General features: G+C 41.7%; 1 protein-coding gene across 9 annotated transcripts in view; it reads right to left on the bottom strand.

The window, feature by feature from the left end:
* KCNMA1 (potassium calcium-activated channel subfamily M alpha 1) overlaps window positions 1–20,337 on the bottom strand; it is a 904,559-nt gene that overhangs the window by 768,842 nt on the left and 115,380 nt on the right. The window lies entirely within an intron of this gene.

Below are 20,337 nucleotides of genomic sequence, written 5' to 3'. Positions count from 1 at the left end.
TCAACTCGAATAAGCTTTGGAGGGTCAGAGGAAGATGGAGGCCAGGAGAGAGCAGCTGACAGGAATCCCAGTAAACTCAAATTAATTGTGATGATCTTGTATCCTTCTTATAATGTCTATCATAGAGTAAATCCTATAGGAGGCACTCAATAAAGACTTCTAGAAGGATAGATTGCAACTTATTTATCTGCCTGCTGGAAAAAGCCATGTGTCTGGTAGCTTCCTTTATCCCCAGATCCAATAGGGTTCCAGTAAAAAATAGGTTACATTGACATATAGTGGCTAGGGGGAGGAGAGCTATACTAATGGTTCACTATAAACTCAAAAGTTTTCCAGGGCAAAATTACCAAATGGTGATGGATTCAAGTGGGTAGTTTCTACAAAGGAAACAAGAGGGGAACTTTTCAGCAGAAAGTTCTTTGGACCTGTGAGACCATGCTTCTAGTTAATAATACCCAGCATTCATATATCACTTTAAGAATTATAAAAATACTTTTTGTTATCTCTTCAAATCTTCACAACATCTCTCTGAGGTAGATGCTACCAGTATTCCCATTTCACAGATGAGAAAACTGCTAGAGAAGTTAAATGACTTGCCCAGAGTCACAAAGATAATAAGTGTTTGAAGTGGGATTGGAGCTCAAGTCTTCCTCACTCCAAGTCTAGTGATCTATCCCACTCTATCATCTATCTGCCAATGGATATATTAGCTAGAATTTATGTAAGGCTGTAGATATTATTTTATCGTACCCTGGAAGGCAGATATCATCATTAACCCCTTTTACTGATAAAGAAGCTAATGCAGACAGTATTTAAGTGACTTGCCCAGGATCACACAGCCACTTAATTGTCAAAGGCCAGATTTGAATTTAGATCTTTCAAACTCCAGGTTTAGGAGTCCATCCACTGTTACCAGCTACTTCACCAAATCAGTTCAGATTCCCCAAATTCTTCAGTCTGGCTTACAGGTCATCCAGAGTCTAGCTCTAACCTACATGTTCAGTCCTTCCCTTCAGACAGGATATATATATATATATACATACATATCTATAGCTATATATATATGTGTGTGTGTATATGTATGTGTGTATATGTATATAAAATAATCAAGCTCAACTACTAGCTTTTATCTGAACATGACCCTCCATCTCCCACCTATCAACACTCCATAGGTTGGCCTTCAAGCTTAGCATGCAATCCCTCATGACCTCTGCTTCTCAGAAACCTTGTCCTTTGAGGTTCAGCTCATCTACTGCCTCCTTTCTTCATGAGTCTTTTTCTGATCTCCCTCGTTGCTAGCAATCCTTCCTCACGTGAAGAAGGATTTATATGTTGAATTTCCTCTTCCTCCCTTCCCCCAAAAGAATGTAAATCTCTTGAGGATAGAGTCTGATTCATTTTCATCTTTGTATGCCCAGCACCTAACATGGTCCCTTGCACACAGTAAGCTTCTAAGAAAAGCTGATTGACTTGAAATAAATTTAGGTGTTCTCTTTGGCTTCATTTTCTCTCTGCTCTACACTATGTGACAAAACATTTTATTCTTCTTTGAGATTCTCATTGGTTGTATCACTCTCTCAAAAGCCTTCATTGACCGCCCATTGCTTATCATATCAAGTTTGAAGATGGAAGATGATCCCTACTATGTTTCATTTTTGTTCTGAAAGGGGAAGCAAGTTACTAAAGAATTCGAAAAAATGAGTCACCTTCTAATATTTTATCAAGTCAATGTGCTACACTCCTTAGCCCAAACATAATTTCTTAATGAAGTTACATGCATTCATTTAACAAAGATGTTTTAAGAGTTTCTTGTGTGAAGGACACTGTCCTAAAACACCATTGTGGAGTGCAGGAGGGATCAAGGCAGACACTGGCACCATTCCTGCTCTCAAAGAAGTTAGAATCTGGTAGGAGAGATAAGACAAGGATCCATTTAGCTAGCCAAAGTAGAATGTGACAAGTGTCATAAGAGAGCTATGAAGGCTTTGAGAGTTCAGGAGAAGAAGAGATGAGACGCAATTTAATTCAACTCAACAAACCTTGATTAAGCCACTACTATATGCCAGGAACTAGGCTGCACATTGAGAATACAAAGAAAAAGAGATATGGTTTCTGCCTTCAACAGCTTATATTCTAAGGAACTAAGATGTATACTAAATAAATACAAAGATATATAAAGTAATTTCAGGGAAGAGAAAGGAAGAAAACAAACACTTATCAAGCATTTACAATGTGCTAAATGCTTTACAATTACTATCTCATTCGATTCTCACAATTCTAGGAGGTAAGGGCTATTATTATCCCCATTTTACAGATGAGGAAACTGAGGCAGACATTGCTTAGGTGACTTGCCCAGGGTCACATAGGCGTGAAGGGTCTGATTTGGTCTAATATCTTCCTGACATCAGGTTCAATGCTCCATCCACTATACTACCTGGCTGCTTTTAGGGAAAGCAAGAACTAGGAAAGACATCAGGTTAAATTAGACCTTGAAGGGAGGCAAGGATTCAAAGAGGAGGGAGGGAGGAAGCATCTAATAAGTATGTGCAAAAGTAGGGAGGCACAATATGGAGGCTATGAAAAATATTTAACATTTCAGAAGAGTTGGCATCTGATCTGGGGCTCAAAAGATTAAGAATTTGACAGTCCATTGGAAGAGATATTTTGGGACCCTCTAGGACCTATCAAATAATACAATATAGATGCTCACCAAAACCCCAAATGGTGTCACAAAGAATCAGACACAACCGAAAATGACTAAGAAACCACAAAACAACCCAGGTTCTACAGAAAGTCGTTCTTATCCTTCACCTCTCTGTAGAGAGAGACTCCATGATGGAAGCAAAAGCATTGGGTTAGAACACCCCTATTCTAGGGCTGGATTTGCCAAGACCTAGTCATGTAGACGTTGACTCTCTCTTCATCTCTCAGACTCAATATCCTCAATGAAGAACTTGTATTCTTAGGTGATTTCTGGTGTCCCTTCAATCTCTATAATTCTCTGATTCTCATTCCGGGTCTATTATTCCTAGGACATGGTCAATTAAATAAAGGTCAAGTATGTGACCTTGCAGCATTTGTAGGTATGGAGAGGATTTAGGATAAATCTTCTAGCACGATGAATGAATTATCAGGGCATTATGGGTATGTATTGACACTGGTATTGTCCAACCATTGATTGGTTTATTTAACAGATGGTGTAATAGCATGGTTATATATATATGGCTTAACACATAACTGAATGTCTACACTGGGTCAGTGAATCATGCCCACATGAAGATTCCTATCAAATCCAGTGGTTTATTTAACTGTTAGCCACTGGACTTATTCAGAGATCTAAGCCCTTCCTTTTCTTTATTCCACCATTTGGGGGAAATACAAGCTTGTTTGTTGGAGACTGAAAAGAACATGGGATCCCAGAGGTTGGTAAAGTAACTGTGCTTCTTGTCATAGAAACAGAAGGCAGGTGGAGACTTTACCATAGTCTTGCTGGGGGGCTGTTGTTCTTGGCAACTAAGATGGGCTGAAATGTGACAGTGATTGAGGAGGGGGAAAACCCTAATCAGTCAGTGACTGTTAGTTAAATAAAGGAACTAGATTGGGAACAGAAGTTTTCATAAGATGCATCTGGACTCAGGAAGAAGGAGGGAGGAAGGCCATCACACAAGAAGATCCATTCAACAAATCACAATGAATTGAGAGGCAAAGGACCCTTCTAGGTCATTAAGTCTAAGCTTCTCACTTAACCCATAAAGCAATCAAGATACACAGAAGTCTAATGACTTTGGCAACGTTATAGAGGTCATAAGAACAAGAGCCCAGGGACCTCAGATTCAAAAGCTTTACCCCTGCTGCCACCTTTTCCCATTGGGGAGGTCCTCCCAAAGCCCCCATTCTCAAGAAGGACCCAGACCAGCCAGCCTTTATTCTCCACACTTTACCACCGTCCCATCCTTCTCCATTGTGGGTTGTCTTAGCATGTCAACTCCCAGAAGGCGGGGCTGTCCTTCTTTTTGCCTGTATGTGTACCTCCAGTGCTCAGCACCATACCGGGTCCTTCAGAAATGCTTATTGATTTAACAGCCTCCCTCAGCCTCAGCTTTCTCATCTGTAGAATGGGGATGAAAATAAGTGAAACACTTCACAGGGTTGTGAGCTCAAAAGAGATATGTGAATATGGTCTACAAAGAAACTGCTTTTTTTTTCCTTTTCCACACAATCCTGTGATCTCAATGCTATAGGAAACACCTGACAAGAAAAACCCCCAGTTCTTGCAAATCATCACCTGCTCCAAAACTTAGCTTTAAAGAATTGCCTGGGGCACAGAGAGGCCTTGCCAAATAACTTTAGAGAAGTGGGGGGGGATAGATAACCCTGTGACCTTGAAGTCAAGAGGACCTGGGGGCCAATGCCACCTAGCAACTATGGACTCTGAACAAGCCACTTAAATTTTCAAAGCCTCAGTCTCCTCATCTGTAAAAGGTGGGGAGGAGCTAATAATATCTCAGAGGGTCAAAGGAGATAATGAATGCCAGGTGCTTAGGAAACCTATGTCAGTTTGGGCTATTATCATTTCCACTCTATCAACCTGCTTCTCATTTGACTGTTCTCCCTTTGAGTGATAGAGATCTGCTTGTTCTCTTGCCTAAGGCTCCTTCTCCCTCTCTACTTTAGACAGTGCCACTAATAATTGCATTCCTTTTTTTAAAAAAATTAATCATAATAAAACACATAAGGGAGGGAGAGAAAGCTGGCCTTGTGGTGCTATACTTCCTCTATGGACTTTCTGTGCACCCGATGGCTAGCCCTGCATCCTTGCCAGAAGTACACAGAGGATACCCTCCATGGCCTCCAATAACAGAGCCTTGCTACCCAAAACCAGGCTGCAGTTTTTTCTTCACTGAAGCAGACTCCAAGTGACTCATCCTGCCTGTTATTTCAGAGCCATGTTCCCTACCTCAATGCTGTCTTCTTAGCCCCTTCCCAAGATACGTGTGCTCATGCACGTGTGTGTGTGTGTGTGTGTGTGTGTGTGTGTGTGTGCCAGGATATCAAGGCCAGAGATTTACAGGCAAACCCCCATCTCGAAGTTACCTCCTCAAAAAGGGATATCTCACTGCCCAAGGCAGGCATAGCATTCCACAGGACCTCTCAGTCATCAGAGGCCTCAGGGGAAGCAGCAGAGAGTCCTCTACGTGGAGGAAGGTCAGGTTTGGCCTAGTTAAGTCCTGATGTCCTGTGGGGCAAGAGACAATTTTTTTCCACCTCCAAATATGCAGTTCAGGTTTGGGATATGACAATGATTCCATTGCTGAGGACACTTTGAAAGGCAGTAGAGTATTATTGGAAGGACACTGAACCCAGAGCCAAAGGATCATAGACTTGAAGCTGGAAAGGACCTGCAGGGTCACCTAGCTGACCTCCTTCATTTCACAGATGAAGAAACAAAAGTTACCCAAGGTCACACAGGGAATACGCAGCAAAGGAAGGAATAAAATCCAGGCCTCCTAACTCCAGCTCCAGTTGTAACTTAACGGTTTTACTTTGACTTAATAAGAAATATCTTTATCTCCAAGTGGCTTTACATTTCCATTACCCTTAATGACCCTGAGCCTCAGTTTCCCCATTGGTAAAATAGAACAAGTGATGCTTCATCTGCCTCATTTCTCAGGACTTTGGGGAAAAATAAAAAAGATAATGCCTGGAAGATGCTTTGTACAAGGTTTAGATATTATTATCCAGGACGCACCTCATCAATCACGTAGACTAAAAGCATGCCTCCATGTAGCATCATTGTCTTCATTTCCAAGAGGGTAGCTGAGGCTGGTGAGATTAATTAAGTCACTCACCTCTGCACCTTTATCCAAGCTATACTTCCCATATTCTCTCTCTCTTTATAAATCACATGTATTTTTCAAGACTTTCTTCCTTTAGGCAGTCTTCTCTAACCATCTTAGCCCACACTGGATCTCCATCTCCCTGACCTCCTATAGGATTTATTGTCTACATCACAAACTTTCACATTTTATTACATATTATCTTTCATCATCCCCTTTTTTAAAAAAAGTCATTCATTCATAATCATTCATTAACCTCTTATTATATATGCAAATCACCAAGCAGGGTAATGGAGGAAACACAATGATAAGTAAGATGTGACCCTTGTCCTCAAGGACAGTATGTGTCAGAGGCAGAATGTAAGCCCCAGTTTTCTGTCCCCAAGGCCAGTTCTCTATCCATAACATCATTGCCAATAGGATAAAACACACACTCATTGTCTTGACATTTAAGGCCCCAACTAATATAGCTCCAACTTAACTTTCCAATATGATTCCAACAGATAATCAATAAACATTTATTAAACACCTACTATGTGCCAGGGACTGTGCTAAGCACTGGGAATATAAAAAAGAGGCAAAAAACAGCCCCTGCCTTCAAGGAACTCACAATCTAATGATTTCACATGACTCCTATCATCAAAGGCCATCATCTCCCATGTCTAAAACACACTCTCCTCATCTCTGAATCTGTCTAGTGCTTTCAAGTTTACCAATACCTCATCTAAGCCTCATAATACTGGGAGGTACTTTTTTTAAAATAGGAATTGTGGTTTCATTGGGGAAGAGAACTCCCAGGAAGGGAAAACCCTCTACCCAAGCAGATTGACTCTTGTCTGTCATGTACAGTTTTACAGAATTGCCTTGGGTACTCAGAGGTAAAGTGACTTGCCTAGGGACAGTATGTGTCAGAGGATACACTTAAAAGTAATTTCTACTGAATTCAACGCCCTGGATCTTCATGCCTGTTCATGAGCCAGGCACTGTGGCCCTTTCCACAGATGAGGAAATAGAGGTTCATGGAGCTTAAGCATTTACCCATGATCACACAGATAATAAGTTTCAGGGCAGAGATTTGAACCCTGAATTCACTGATGCCTTGTCTGGCTTAATAAATATAAAGTAATCAGCCCAACCTTAGATAACTTATTTCAATTCTTGTGGTCTCAGTTTCCCTGCATACAAAATAAGAACAATTCTCATTCCATGTTAGGAGGATGAATTGTGGTTTTTGTGGGCCCTAGCGAGAGGTGCTGGCTTTCCAGGCGCTGACTGATTAGGTCAGCCCCACCCAAAGCTCTGGGTAGGAAGCCAGGGCCTCCTGCTTTACCACTTTGGTGAATAAAGACAGAACTCTGGCTTACTGCTTCCTTTAACTATGCAATCACCTTCAAAAAAAGGCTAAATAAACATTGTAGTCTGGCTGTGTGACTCTGCAAAAAGGGGGCTGGAAGCCTGGCAGGCGCTGGCAGGAGTCCTGTTCATGGGCTGTGGAAGGCCCTGGAGTTTGTCAGCAAATACTTGCCCTCAGTCTCTTCTCCCACCCTCTCCTGCAATAAAAAAAAAGCACTAGGCTTCAAGTCCACACCGGGGTTCAAATCCTAGCTCCCCTACTTACTACAGGCATGCTCTTAAGGCCTCGATTTCTTCATACATAAAATAACATCAGGAGTCTTTAAATTAGGCTCTGAGGACTTTTTTTTCGTATTTTGATAACTATATTTCAGTTTAATTAGTTACCTTCATAGTCTTCTGTATTTAATGCATTTAAAAACATGACTCTGAAAAGGGGTCCAAGTTTCATCTTTCCTGATCTCCCTTAATGCTAGTAGCTAATAGTTCTTTCTACTGATTATCTCCAATTATCCCATTTATATCTTATTTGTACGAAGTTGTTTCCACGTTGTCTCTCTCCCCACATTAAACTGCGAGTTCCTTCAGGGCAGGGACTGTCTTTTTGCCTTTCTTTGTATCCCTAGAACATAAAACAGCACATGGCACATAATAGGTACTCAAAAAATGTTTATTGGCTAACTTGATAGCCAAAGGGATCAATGACACTAAAAGGGTTAAGTATTAGATGATCCCTAAATCCCTTTTCATCATTTGGATGCTTTGCACATAGTAGGCATTATTATCCACTGAACTGATTTTAAATTTCATTATTATCTTTTATTGTTATCAATCATTTCCCCTTCATTGTACCCATTCCTCCATCCTGGCTTTTGTATAAAAGAAAGCATCTGAGCTGAGATGGAATCTGACAGCAAATACCAACCAAGTCCATAATCCTCCACCTCTCCGATGAAGGGAAGGAACAGCCTTTCCATCGATCTGTTCTCCCCATGGAAACTGTTCTCTTGAACTGAATGGAATGGAATGGAACTCTGTGACTGTGAACTCATTCAGAGGCAAGAGAAGAAGATTTCTTTTAAAGACCATGTTTCTTCTTTTTGCCTCTTCTCTTGGGAAAAAACAATTATAACTCAACTGAAAAGCAAAAGGTTACCACAAATTCATCTTGGGAGAATTTAACAGCTTTGCTCTTGTGAGGGTAATTACGCTTTCTCTTTGAAAACCCCAACTTTCCTTCTGACAGTCTCCTTGGAGTGCTTCCTTCTCAGATGGGAGACTGATCATTCGCTCCATAATTCATCCTGTTTTCCCTTTACCTCTTCAGTTACCCAGGCTCATTCACTGGCTGTTGCCTCAGGAAGTACCAGCCCTCCTGGACATGGCAAAAGCACTCAGAGCCCCCTGGTCCGAGACCAGATTTCAAAGAGGATGGACAGGGAAAAGTCTTCAGGCATTCAGGGCCTTCACTCAGAGTGTCCTGAGCCCAGGATCCAGTTAAGGACTGTTAGACTAATTATTCATCACAACAAAAGGGGGAAATGAGAGCACTTGCAAGGCTTTTCCTTTGAAACCAGGACCTTCCAGAAACGGGGCTGCTCCTGTTTCCAGAAATATTCCATATCCTCTGATCTCAAAATTCCAAGCTGATGAAACCAAAATTAAACTGAGGCAAGAGAATAAAACCAGACATAACAAGATATGCACCGAGGGGACAAAGAGGTGTCTGAATACAACGATGTACTGAGAAGACTCTTTAGAACCATAAAGAGGTCCCCTCCAAGCCCGCAGACCCCAAAGTCTCCTGGGCTGGGCTTGGCTTTCAAAGGGTTTCTCTTCTCAAAGACCTCTCCACACCATTCCCCCATCTAGAGAAATCTGTGTCATAAAATCCAGATGTCAAACCAGGATGCTCTCTCTCCTATCCAGCTCTGCAGCATAGATGTCCTCCAATTGGCTTCCTACTTTTGGGATCATAGGATCAGAGATTTAGAGCTGGAAAGGACTTGAGGCCATATAAACCAACCCTCTCATTTTACAGATGAAAAACTGAGGCCTGGGGAGGTTAAGCCACTTGCTCAAGGTTATAATGAGTGTAGAAGGAGAGATTAGAATGTTTTTTCTTCTCTGTAATACTGTAATTCTAGACAAGTGCCCTCATTTCAAGCCAGTTTGGAATAAGGAGACAACACTGTTGTCCCAAAGCATGGCTTTGTATGCACTCAATCCTGATAGAAATTTCCAGACACAAACTGCAGACTCAATATTCCTGCCTATGGATGTATCATGCTCTTATTCAATAAATTGCAATGGTTCCCTATTACCTCCTGGGTCAAATATAAAATCTGTTCGGCTTTCGAAACTCTTCATGACCTGGTACCTTCCCACCTTTCCAGTCTTCTTTAACCTTACATTCCTCTATGTGTTCTGCAATCCAGTGACACTGTCCAGATGGTTCCTTACCACAAAACACTCCATCCCCTTCCTGACTTCAAATTGCTGTCCCCCTTGCCTGGAATTCCCTCTCTCCTCATTCCTGGATTTCTTGGCTTCCTTTGAGTCTCCGCTAAATTCCCCCCTTAAAAGAAGCCTTTCCCAGTCCTCCTTAATCTTATTGCCTTCCCTTTGAGATTGCCCTCAATTTGTCCTGTCTATAGCTTGTCTGTATATTAATCATCTCTAAGTTGTCTCCCACATTGGACTGTGAGCTCCTTCAGACCAAGGATTATATTTTTCTTTTTTTTTATTCTCGGTGTTCAGCACATAGTAGGTGTTTAATACATACTAGTTGACTGACTATGAGCTGTGAACTTGATACAAGAATCAGTCTTTCCTAAGTCCTCACTAAAAACAAGGAAATAAAGATGCGCACCCAAGACCAAGAGTACAACTATTCAATTCAATTCAATAAATATGTATTATCTTCTACCTGCAAGGCATTGTGCTAGGTAATGGGAATACCCCTCCCCCTGAAAAAATGAAACAGTCCCAGCACTCAAGGATTTTCCATTCTATTCTGCTTTTAAAAGGCTGAAGGTAGCAGATCTTTTTTTAAAAAACATGTTTATAAAAGCACTTTGTAAACCTTCAAACACTACATAAATAAATTCAAGATATTCTAGTTTTTCTATACACCATCTGGGCTTTTGTGTTCTTTCAAGGAGCAGCAAAGGAAGTTAAGAGTTCTGGAGAAAGGCTAATTGAATCATGCTGCTAGCGGCTTGAGCCGATCAAGCGATTTCTCCTTTCTGGCCCCTAAACCCCAAGTCTCTCCTTCCTTTGAAGCCCAGCTCAAGGAATGCCTACTCCATTAGACTTTTCCTGGTGATTCCAAGCCACAGTAATGGCTTCCTTATCTGAACTCTGAGTGTATATCAACTGCTTGAGGTCTTCGGGCAGAGAATAGATGACAATTAGTTGGATATACTGTCGTGGGACCTTTTTTAGGCAATGGATTGGATCACATGGTATCTGAGATGCTGCCATGAAGCACCTCTCTTATTCCTTAATCATTTTCTAAAGTGCGTTTGGTCTTATTTCCCCAATTAGATTATCATCAACACCTTGAAGATGAGGATATTGTCTTATGCTTGCTATGTATCCCTTATGGAACCTGCATGTTTATTGGACACCCAATAAACTCAGGACTGGAGCATTTATAGCTGGAAAGTATCTTAGAGATGTTACATTCTTTTACAGCCTGAAGACCAGTAAGAGGAAGTTACTTGCCCATGATCACATGGGTAAGAAGCAGAAAAGCAGGAATTTGAACCTGGGCCCTCTGAATCCAAATCCAGCGCTCTTTCTGGTTGTTTTCTTTCCACAGAGATGATTAAATGGTTGAAATCATGATAATGAAGACTTGAATTTCCCAGTTCTACTGTCCAAGAGATATCCTCAGTCCTCATTCCACTCTAAGCCTCTGTTTACTTTATCACGAATGCCTAGGCTACACAATTTCCAAATGTATACAGCTGTAAGTACTCTGGGTTCTGCACAAAGGCAGGCCTGACTATTCTGATAACTTTTCCAGAAGAACATGAGCTCTGACAGGTACTTCCAAGTCAGCAGGACTTTGCGTATGAAATAGTCTGAGGTGACCAGCATACCAACAAGTTGCTACAACTCACAAAACCATTTCCCATGGTGTGGAGAGGTTGTTTCTTGCCAGTGGCACAAGGAATACTTACCTCTACCAGTGAAATCATCGTTTGTTTTGTTTTGTTTAAGGCTGCAGATATAAACAAGCACCTTCTAACACACTATACCATTTTGTATTACTCAGCACTGTTGAATTATGCCTACTGGGAATGTCATAGAGATACCACAATTATTCGAAATCCCTTTCCTTTTCCATAGGATGAATTCTTCCAAGTTAACTTCAAGGTCTAGAATGCATTTCATCATTTGTATTTCATGAGAGGCTGCTCAGTTGAATGTCTTTGATCTACTCAGATAAAAAGGTGTTGCCAAGAGCAACAGAATTCCACCTTCTGTACCACCTATACCCTTGATGGATCACATTAGATTTGATAGCCCTGGTGCACCTTAGTCTAGATGCAGAAGGGAGAACTCTTACCCAAACATGGAAAAATTAATTATCTCGGGTAGAAAGCACTTTAATGGTTATCTAATCCAATCAGAGAGCTACTGGGTGGCAGGAGATAGAGCCCTAGAGCTAGAGTCAAGAAGACTTGCATTCATCTCCAGCCTCAGACACTTACTAGCTATGTGACCCTGGGCAAGTCACTTAACTCTGTTTGCCTCAGTTTCCTCATCTGCAAATTGAGCTGGAAAAGGAAACGGCAAACCACTCCAGTATCTCTGCTAAGAAAACCTCAAACAAGGTCATGAGGAGTCAGATGCAACTGAAAAATGCCTAAATGATAATAAACCAATCAGAATTTGAACAAGAATCCTCTCAACAATATATTAGGCAAGGAATCATATAACCTTTATTTGAATATGTCTTAAGAGAAAGAAGCTACAATTAACAGCAGGAGAAAGCCCTGTCTACTGTCTTATTACTCCAATTGTCAACAATGACCACAAATCTGCCTCTCTGAAGACTCCTTACAACACACTCCTGGTTTTGCCCTCTGGGGTCAATCAGAATGCATCTTTATCATCCGCTACATAACAGGCCACCATATATTTCATGACTGCTCTTCCACATCCCTGATCCTTTACTTGGACTGTTTTTTCTTGTCCCAATTCAATCTCTCCAGGTCTTTCCCTGAGCCTCCAAATAGTCTCCAACTGTCCACACTATCCCAACTGCCCTTCTCTGGACGTGTTTTGGTGCTTGTCAATGACTTCCCTAAATTGTGATGCTAGAATTGACCAATACACTCCAGACATGGTCTGACTAGAGTCCGGTACCCCCTTATACCGGGGGCTACCACCCCTTTATTCCGGGATGCTAAGCCTCCCCAGGAGGCCAAAGATTGAATTACTTCTCTCTTTTTTTTTTGGCTACCATGTCACAGTGTTGACATTCATAGTGAACATCTAGTCCAGTAAAATCCCCAGATCTTTTTCTCAGCCATTGCTGTCTGTCTCTCCATCCTCCATCCTGCTACTGATTTTTTTCAAGGGAAAAAGGCAACAAACATTTATTAAAAAGCCTACTAAAGTGCCAGGCACTATGCTAAGCACTTGATGAATATTATCTCACTTTATTCTCACAACAACCCTGAGAGCTAAGTGCTATGATTATCCCCATTTTACAGATGAGGCAAACAGAGGTTAAGTAACTTTGGCAGTCACTCAATCAGACAGTGTCCAAGTTGAGATTTGAACTCAAGTCGTCTTAACTCAAAGCCCAGTCTTCTATCCACCATGTCACCTAACTGCCTCTAAAAAAAAAATCTCCAAATGAGGGTCTTGGCATTTGTATCTGTTAAATTTCTTCTTGCCAAATTGGCCCATTGTTCTTAGGTGACAACCTGCCCCCTGACCCAGGAGGGTGACTGGTGTGATAAGGGACAGCAGAGCTGTCAAGAAAACCCCAAATTATTCACAGATGCCAATTTCTAAAGAAAAGGTTGGAAGGCACAATAATCAATTCACTCATTAAGGAATCAACAAGTATTTACTGAGCCTGCTCTGCATAAAACCTTGGGATAGGGACTATTCTGAGCTAAGTGCTAAAGGGGGAAAAAAGCCAGGTAATGTTCGGGAAATCCCAAGAGAACAACCCTGAAATGAGAGTAAACATGGAGAGATGCCCAGTGCTTATAATCCAAGCAATCCATTGCCTTAAGAGGGAGGGATTTGGGGGCTCAGAGTCAGATCACCCCGAGAAGGCATTTTCCCCAGGCTCCTCTGCTCCTTGCTGTCATGCGAGCTGCATAAATTAAAGGAATCTGCAGTCATTAGAGCAAAAGCAGCCAGAACCCCCCTCCCTCCTTTCTGATGCTGCCTGTGATTGGGAAGCTGGGTTGTTAGACAGCCAAGCTGACTCACATTTATTGCATTAGCCTCCCCTCCCGGCACCCAGGCCAGTATGCCCAGCACTCCTGCGGGCGGCAGAATAAATGTTTCATGGAAGGTCTGTGATTCACAGATGGTCTATTAGACCCCATGCCAATGGGGAGCTATCCGTTCCTATCTTTAGAAATGCTGCAGGCTGAAAAATCAATTTACTCGCCTAGCACCCCAGCCTGGAGCCTCCCTATGTGAGCAAATGGCAACATTTCACTCTGGCTCCCATTTTGGGGGGTGCACACCTTTCCCCTGCCTACATGTCTGCAAGAGGCTTCTCCTCCTAAAGATTTTCATGCACTCCCTCTTGCAAAAGGACTGTGAATAATCCTCCCACTGCCATATCTGGAGCTTATTCTCAAGGGAGACTCATGGAAAAATCTTGAGCCCTGGAACATTTTTGACAAACTTCAGTGGACAGAAGGTTGGACCTGAAGTCAGGAAGACCCGAGTTCAAATCCAGTCTCAGACATTTACTAGTCGTGTAATCCTGGGCAATCTCTTTCAGTCTCAGTTTCCTCATCTATAAAATGGAGAAAATACTAGCATCTACCTCCCGGGTTCCTTATGGGGACAAATGAAATAATATATGCAAAAAATATGTTAGTCTTTAAGTACTATCTAAGTGTTTGTTGCTATGATGACGATTTTTATTATCAGTACACATCTGGATATTTCATTCACCTCTTCACTGAAATACTAACTGCACCTTTCCCCAAGTTTCAGTCAGTGGGCAAGTATACTCCACTAACAACCCTTCAAGCTGAGCATGTGACCTCATTCAAAGAAGCAATAAAATTTGAGGATTTGGTGGCTTCTCCACTTGGCATCTAAGAAGTTATTAGGCTCAGGAGGCAAATTTCCCTCTCTGCTGTCTCTGCTTTCTGCCCTACCCAGCCCTCACCATTCCTACCACCTCCTCCAATGGCTGTTGGGAGATGCCTTCTGTCTCTCCTGGATGGCAGCTGTCACCTCAGGAAATGGTATGACAGCTATGAGAGCTGCTGCCTTGATCTTCACTGTGTATCAGAGGTAGAAAAGGGAAAAGGAGGGAGGAGAGAAGGAAGGGAGATCTGAGTTATTCCTCCAGAAAATGTGCACATCAAGTTGTCACCTAACTAGGTTCATTCCTCTTTGAGTTTTCCATGCCACTCACTGAATTTTTAAATATGCACACATACATATATATGTGTGCATATATATATATATACACATATTACTATGAACTTAGAATCACCAATAAATATAAACATTTGATCATACAGAAAAGAACAAAAAAACAGGACTGTTTTTCAAACCATGAATTTATGCTCCATAATTTTTATTCAAGTATATTAAATTAAATAAGATTTGCTGAACTTCTCATGGAATTCCTCCCTCAGGTTTGGACGCTGCTTTCAGAGATATGTAGGTTGAATTCCAGCTCTACCTCTTATTAGCTACATGACTTTAGGAGAGTCACTTAATGGCTCTGAGCCTCAGTTTCCCCATTTGTAAATGAAGGGAGTATACTAGATGACCTCTAAGGGATCTTTCAGCTCTAAATCTTATGGTCCTATGATTTGATGGACAGAGGGCAGGGACCACCAAGTCACCAAGAAGCAATAATCTAAGGCTACTTTTCTATATAAGAGAAAAATGGAGACAGGTGAGATACAGAAGACAAAGGATGCTGGAAATGTTTGAACTAATGGATGATGAAGAATTTCCTTCCAGCCTTACAGAACCATTCAGCCCTGTCCTGGAATAATCAGAGAATGGGCAGTGGGCTTTTCGCTCGCAAAAAGAAGCAAGATCCAACTTTTTGCTTAAATGTTATTAAATGGGGTTGAGAGAGAGAGAGAGAGAGAGAGAGAGAGAGAGAGAGAGAGAGAGAAGAGAGACACAGGGAAAGAGCTGGAATTTGATAAGCACACACAAAGATTTTGGTCCTCTCTGGTTCTTACTTAAACAGAGATCTCCCCTGTGCAGCTTTTGAAGTGAGGAGAACTATAGCTGACTACAGATGGGTAGGGAGAGACCAAACAGGTTCAAAGGCCTTAAGACAGAGATTCCAACTGGTTCACACCAAAAGGGCCTCTCCTTTTATCCTCACCCAAAAAAACTCACCCAGTAGATCAGGGAAGACTTGTAATATCTAGGGTACTAAAGTCAGAGTAGCTGTATAACTGTTGATCTGGTCACTTCACTAGTCTGGGACTCAGTTAATCTGATTGTAAAATAGAGGTCTCAAGCAGGATGCTTGGCTATCAGAAACAATTAATGATCAACAAGCATTTACCAATCAAGGTACTATCAAGAATACTGAGGGTGATACTGCCAATTTCCCAGTGGAGCTGTGATCCTATCCATGAGAGAATTCTTCTGATACCACAAATTACAATCTCTCGATGCCTACCCATCCTGGGTGATGCTCATCTGTTATCTCCCAAAAAAATCTGCCATGCTCATCCACCCTAACATGCCGAGAAGGATATAAAGAAGCATGAAACAAGGCATGTTCGTCTTCAAGATATTTATAGTCTAGTTGGGGTTAACACACAAGAAAAGATGAGTAGCCCAGATCCTCAGGATTATAGGAATCCAGAGATCAACGTGGGCTGGACCCATCAGGGAAGGCTTCCCAGAGCATGTGCAACTTGAGATGAATTTTAACAGTACCTGACAATCAGAGCAACTCACATTTTTGGAGCATTTCAGGATTTTCAAAGTGTTTTCTTCTCTGTAACCCTTGAGCTTGGATGTTCGAAAGTTATTATCCCTGTCTTGCAGACGGGAAAACTGAGTCTCAAAGATGTGGACAAAGATGTAGTTTGCTCAAGAATCACACAGTGAGAGAGGATGGGAACTAAGATTTAAACATCAGTGCCCTGACTCCTGGTGTGGTGTTCTTTCATTAAACCACACAAGGTAAAAAAGGCAAAAGAGGGTAAAGGAAAGATGGGAATGTGGTCAGGGCCTAATTGACGTGTCTGTGTTTGTGGACAATAAGTCAGAAAAACTCAAATTAGTTTTGATAAAGTCAGCAGTTACCCCATCTACATATGTTGGTAAATCAATCCTAGAAGGCTCCATCTTCCAAGGAGAGAAAGCACAATATCTCCCGATGTAGGGACATCCTTATCTTCATCCCCAGTGTAGCTGCTAGGCTTGGTTTCTGCTCATTGTCCCTCACCCAGCGCCAAAATTAGCCAGGGGCAAAGGTTTGAATTGAATGACATTCAGTTGTTTCCCTTCCTGTCCCTTCCCCTCCACAGCCTTTCTGAGAAACCTTGACAAGCTCCCATGGCTCTAACATTGCCCAGCCCCCTGAGAAAAGCCTTTAGATAGCAAATTCACATTAACTTGTTAGTGACTGATGACTTTTGGAGTCTTGGAGTCTGCTGGGTATTTACATTTTTACAGTTTTATTCCAAAGGAATTAATCTCTAACTGTCAAATTAATGACTCCCAGAGGCCATTTACATGTTATATATCATGTGTCAATTCCCTCATCAGAATATGACCCCCCCCCTGCAAAGGCAGGGTCCCTGATTTCTTTCTTTGTACCCCCAGTCCTTAGCACAATGCTTGGTGTGTATTATATGCCCAATCAATGCTTGTTGACTAACTGACCAAATGAACATGATAACTCGAACCTAGGCCCTTCCAATCATGCCATTTAGGAGACCACCTCACCCATCTTCACATAGGACCCATCCTGTTGATAGTGAAATTCACCTCCAACTGCTGCTTCCTCTTCTTGTCCTTTAAATATTGTGTGGGGAGTGACAAGGACAGATACACCATCAGGGGCCACCAACCCCACAGAAGGCAGCAGGAATGGAGAATACTTAGGAGGGCACCTCATTCTGACCTCCTCTATGTCTCTTGGCCTATGACTTTTGAGCCCTAGATCTAGCCAATTTACAGAGAACCAGAGTGGAGGGGCAGAGCTCTGGGAAGATGGGGTCTACATGTTCCAGAGTGAAGAAATGTCAGCAAAGAAGGGGAGGGCAGCCGACAGGGACTGGCCTGGGCTGGACCCAAATACAGGTTGCTTGTTTTGCAAGGAGGCCTTTCTTTATGCTGGGGTGGGTTTGCCTGATGGACAAAGGTCTTTCTATTAATTTTTAGTTTCTGTTTCTGGCTCACAATTCTCAGTGGCAAATCCTGTGATTTCAGTGTAGCTAGAAGGAATGACTCTGAGGACAAATGGGGGAATATATGCGGGTGGCAGGTATAATTCATTGCACCATTGCTAAGTCTAATTATAGATATGGATATAGATATAGATATACATACATACATGCACATATATATGTGTATATATATTGTTATATGTGTACTATATGTATGTATGCGTATGTGTGTGTGTATATACACATATATATTATATATGATACCATTTTCTAAGTAGGTCATATGTAAGTGTATAGTTTTCATTTCCTAAGTTTAGTTAGTTCATTATAGGGAGTGGGAGGGAGGGAAGGAAAGAGAGAAAAGAAAGAAAGGGAGGGGCAAGGGAGGGAAGGTAGGAGGGTGGGCTGTTTAAGGAAATCTCCATTTACCAAGGTCTGCTGTCTTCAGGTACCTCTGAAGTAACTCTCTCTTTGTATACTTTTGCAGGGTCAGGCCTTTAAGCAAGATGCCCAACCTGCCAATGAGCTTAAGTACCCAGATCTATTTAAACACATACTTAAGGAAAGGTCTCTGGGGGTAATGAGCTTCCAGTAGTAGTCCAGTCTCTGAACTGCTGGTGACTACTGCTTTCAGATTGCCAACACCAAACTGGGACCATTTGCTTCCCTGCTCTGGACATGGCCTTCAGGACTCTAAGTTAAACAGGACCTCCAGGAGTGTTGAGTTTTCCACTCCACAGCAAACAACAATCTCTAGGCACAGAATCTTTCCAGGTCTGAACAGGCAGCTATACAGCCTGAGTTAAATGAGGTCTTGCCTTCTTGAACCATATGTAAATTAAACACTTAGTAAGCTATTCACAATAAACTTTTATCCCTTGGATTACTTTCCTTTGCCACCCCAGTACAGATCAGTTCAAGATACTTTACCCCCCATGAAATACTGGTAAAAATCAAAGGCATGCCAATGAGTTTTATTTAATATTAACCAAAGACCAAGACAACGTGGAAATTAAATGTGCTGCAAAAAGTAAAAATAAAAAGTCACACCAAAGAAAACATAAATTCTTTTCTGGACTAAAGGCAGAGCAGGGTTATTGAAAAAATACTAGATTTGCCATAAGGGTTTCAGGGTTCAAATCATGACTTTTATTACTTACTACTGGTATGGCCTTGGGAAAATCACTTAACTGTCTTGGATTCATTTTCCTCCTCTACAAAACAAGAGATTTGGATTAGATCAAGAGTCCTTAAACTTTCTGGACCCCACAATTTTACTGACGGCACTCTTCAAGGCCTAGACCAAGTCTCACCTCCTACATGAAGCCTTTCCCAAATGCACTAGCTCCTAGCGAATCCTCCCCACTCTGAACTCATAGCACTTCCTGCCTGCATGCCTCATTTGGTACTCATTGGACAACTCTTTTATGGCCAGCTGGCATTTCTTCTTGTTGTTGTCTGTCCTGCATTCTCAAAGAGAACCATGACATCAGGGAGATGATGCCATGACATGCAAATGAATGGGATTTAAGTGAGGAAGAGCTATACAAACTCACCAGCCTCACTTTCTCCTTCAGAACCATCTGCATCTGGTAAGATATAGACAGGATGACTAGAGATGGCCCTCGCCATTTCTTCTAATCTTTTCATGTATTTAAGCTCCATGAGGGAAGGTACCCTTTATCACAGGGTTCTGTATCCTCCATATCACATAGAAAAATTCTTTTCACATGCAACAGCTATATAATGCTGCAGGTGAGTGAAGATGACCAATTTCTACCATCCACTTTCTACTCCCCATGGCTCAGCAATGGGAGAATGGGAGAAATATAATGAGGGAAAATTTAAAAACAGCAACCATGGTTTTAAACCACAAAACTGCTCCTCACTCCAGATCATCTTCCTGTTGCTATGAGCCCTCACACACTATTACTATGAGAAAGTTAATCATGGAAAATGCCAAGTTCTTTTCTCTCATCTCTGCATTTTGATTACTCACACAACAATTTCATCTTTCATATAATGTTACTATATACCATTATTGGTTCCTTCCAATGACTTGTCCCAATCCTATATGACCTTTCCATTCCCTTCAAATCAAACTCCATGTAGGCCTTACGCAGCTGTAAAATGGGAGATTCTTTCATCTGGAATCTAACCAAGGGAGCACTTTGACATTTTCCACACAGCCCGCCAGAGAAATGCTCAGGGGAATGAGCTGGTTGTACCAGGACACGTGCTGCATCACCCTTGCTTTCAGTCATTTGCAACATACTTTGGGAAAGAAGAGAGGGGGGAAAAACCCACTCACCTTTGCTGTTGAAATGTCAGAGGGTCATCTCTACCCTGGCCTGAGTGTTTGAACAAGATACTTTTGGACATTTTTGACTTGCCAAGTGACAAGTACTATTTTCCACCAGTATTTTCTATGAAATTATTCATGTTTTGAGGTCAAAATCTGAAGTCCACCCTGTCAGCTATTACTCTGGTAATTAGGTCACTGAAGCCCAAATTCTTTCTTATCAAGTAAGGTTTATTTG

Source organism: Notamacropus eugenii, chromosome 1 (genome assembly GCF_028372415.1).
Source record: "Notamacropus eugenii isolate mMacEug1 chromosome 1, mMacEug1.pri_v2, whole genome shotgun sequence".
Taxonomy (NCBI): domain Eukaryota; kingdom Metazoa; phylum Chordata; class Mammalia; order Diprotodontia; family Macropodidae; genus Notamacropus; species Notamacropus eugenii.
This window is presented reverse-complemented; position numbering and strand designations above follow the sequence as displayed.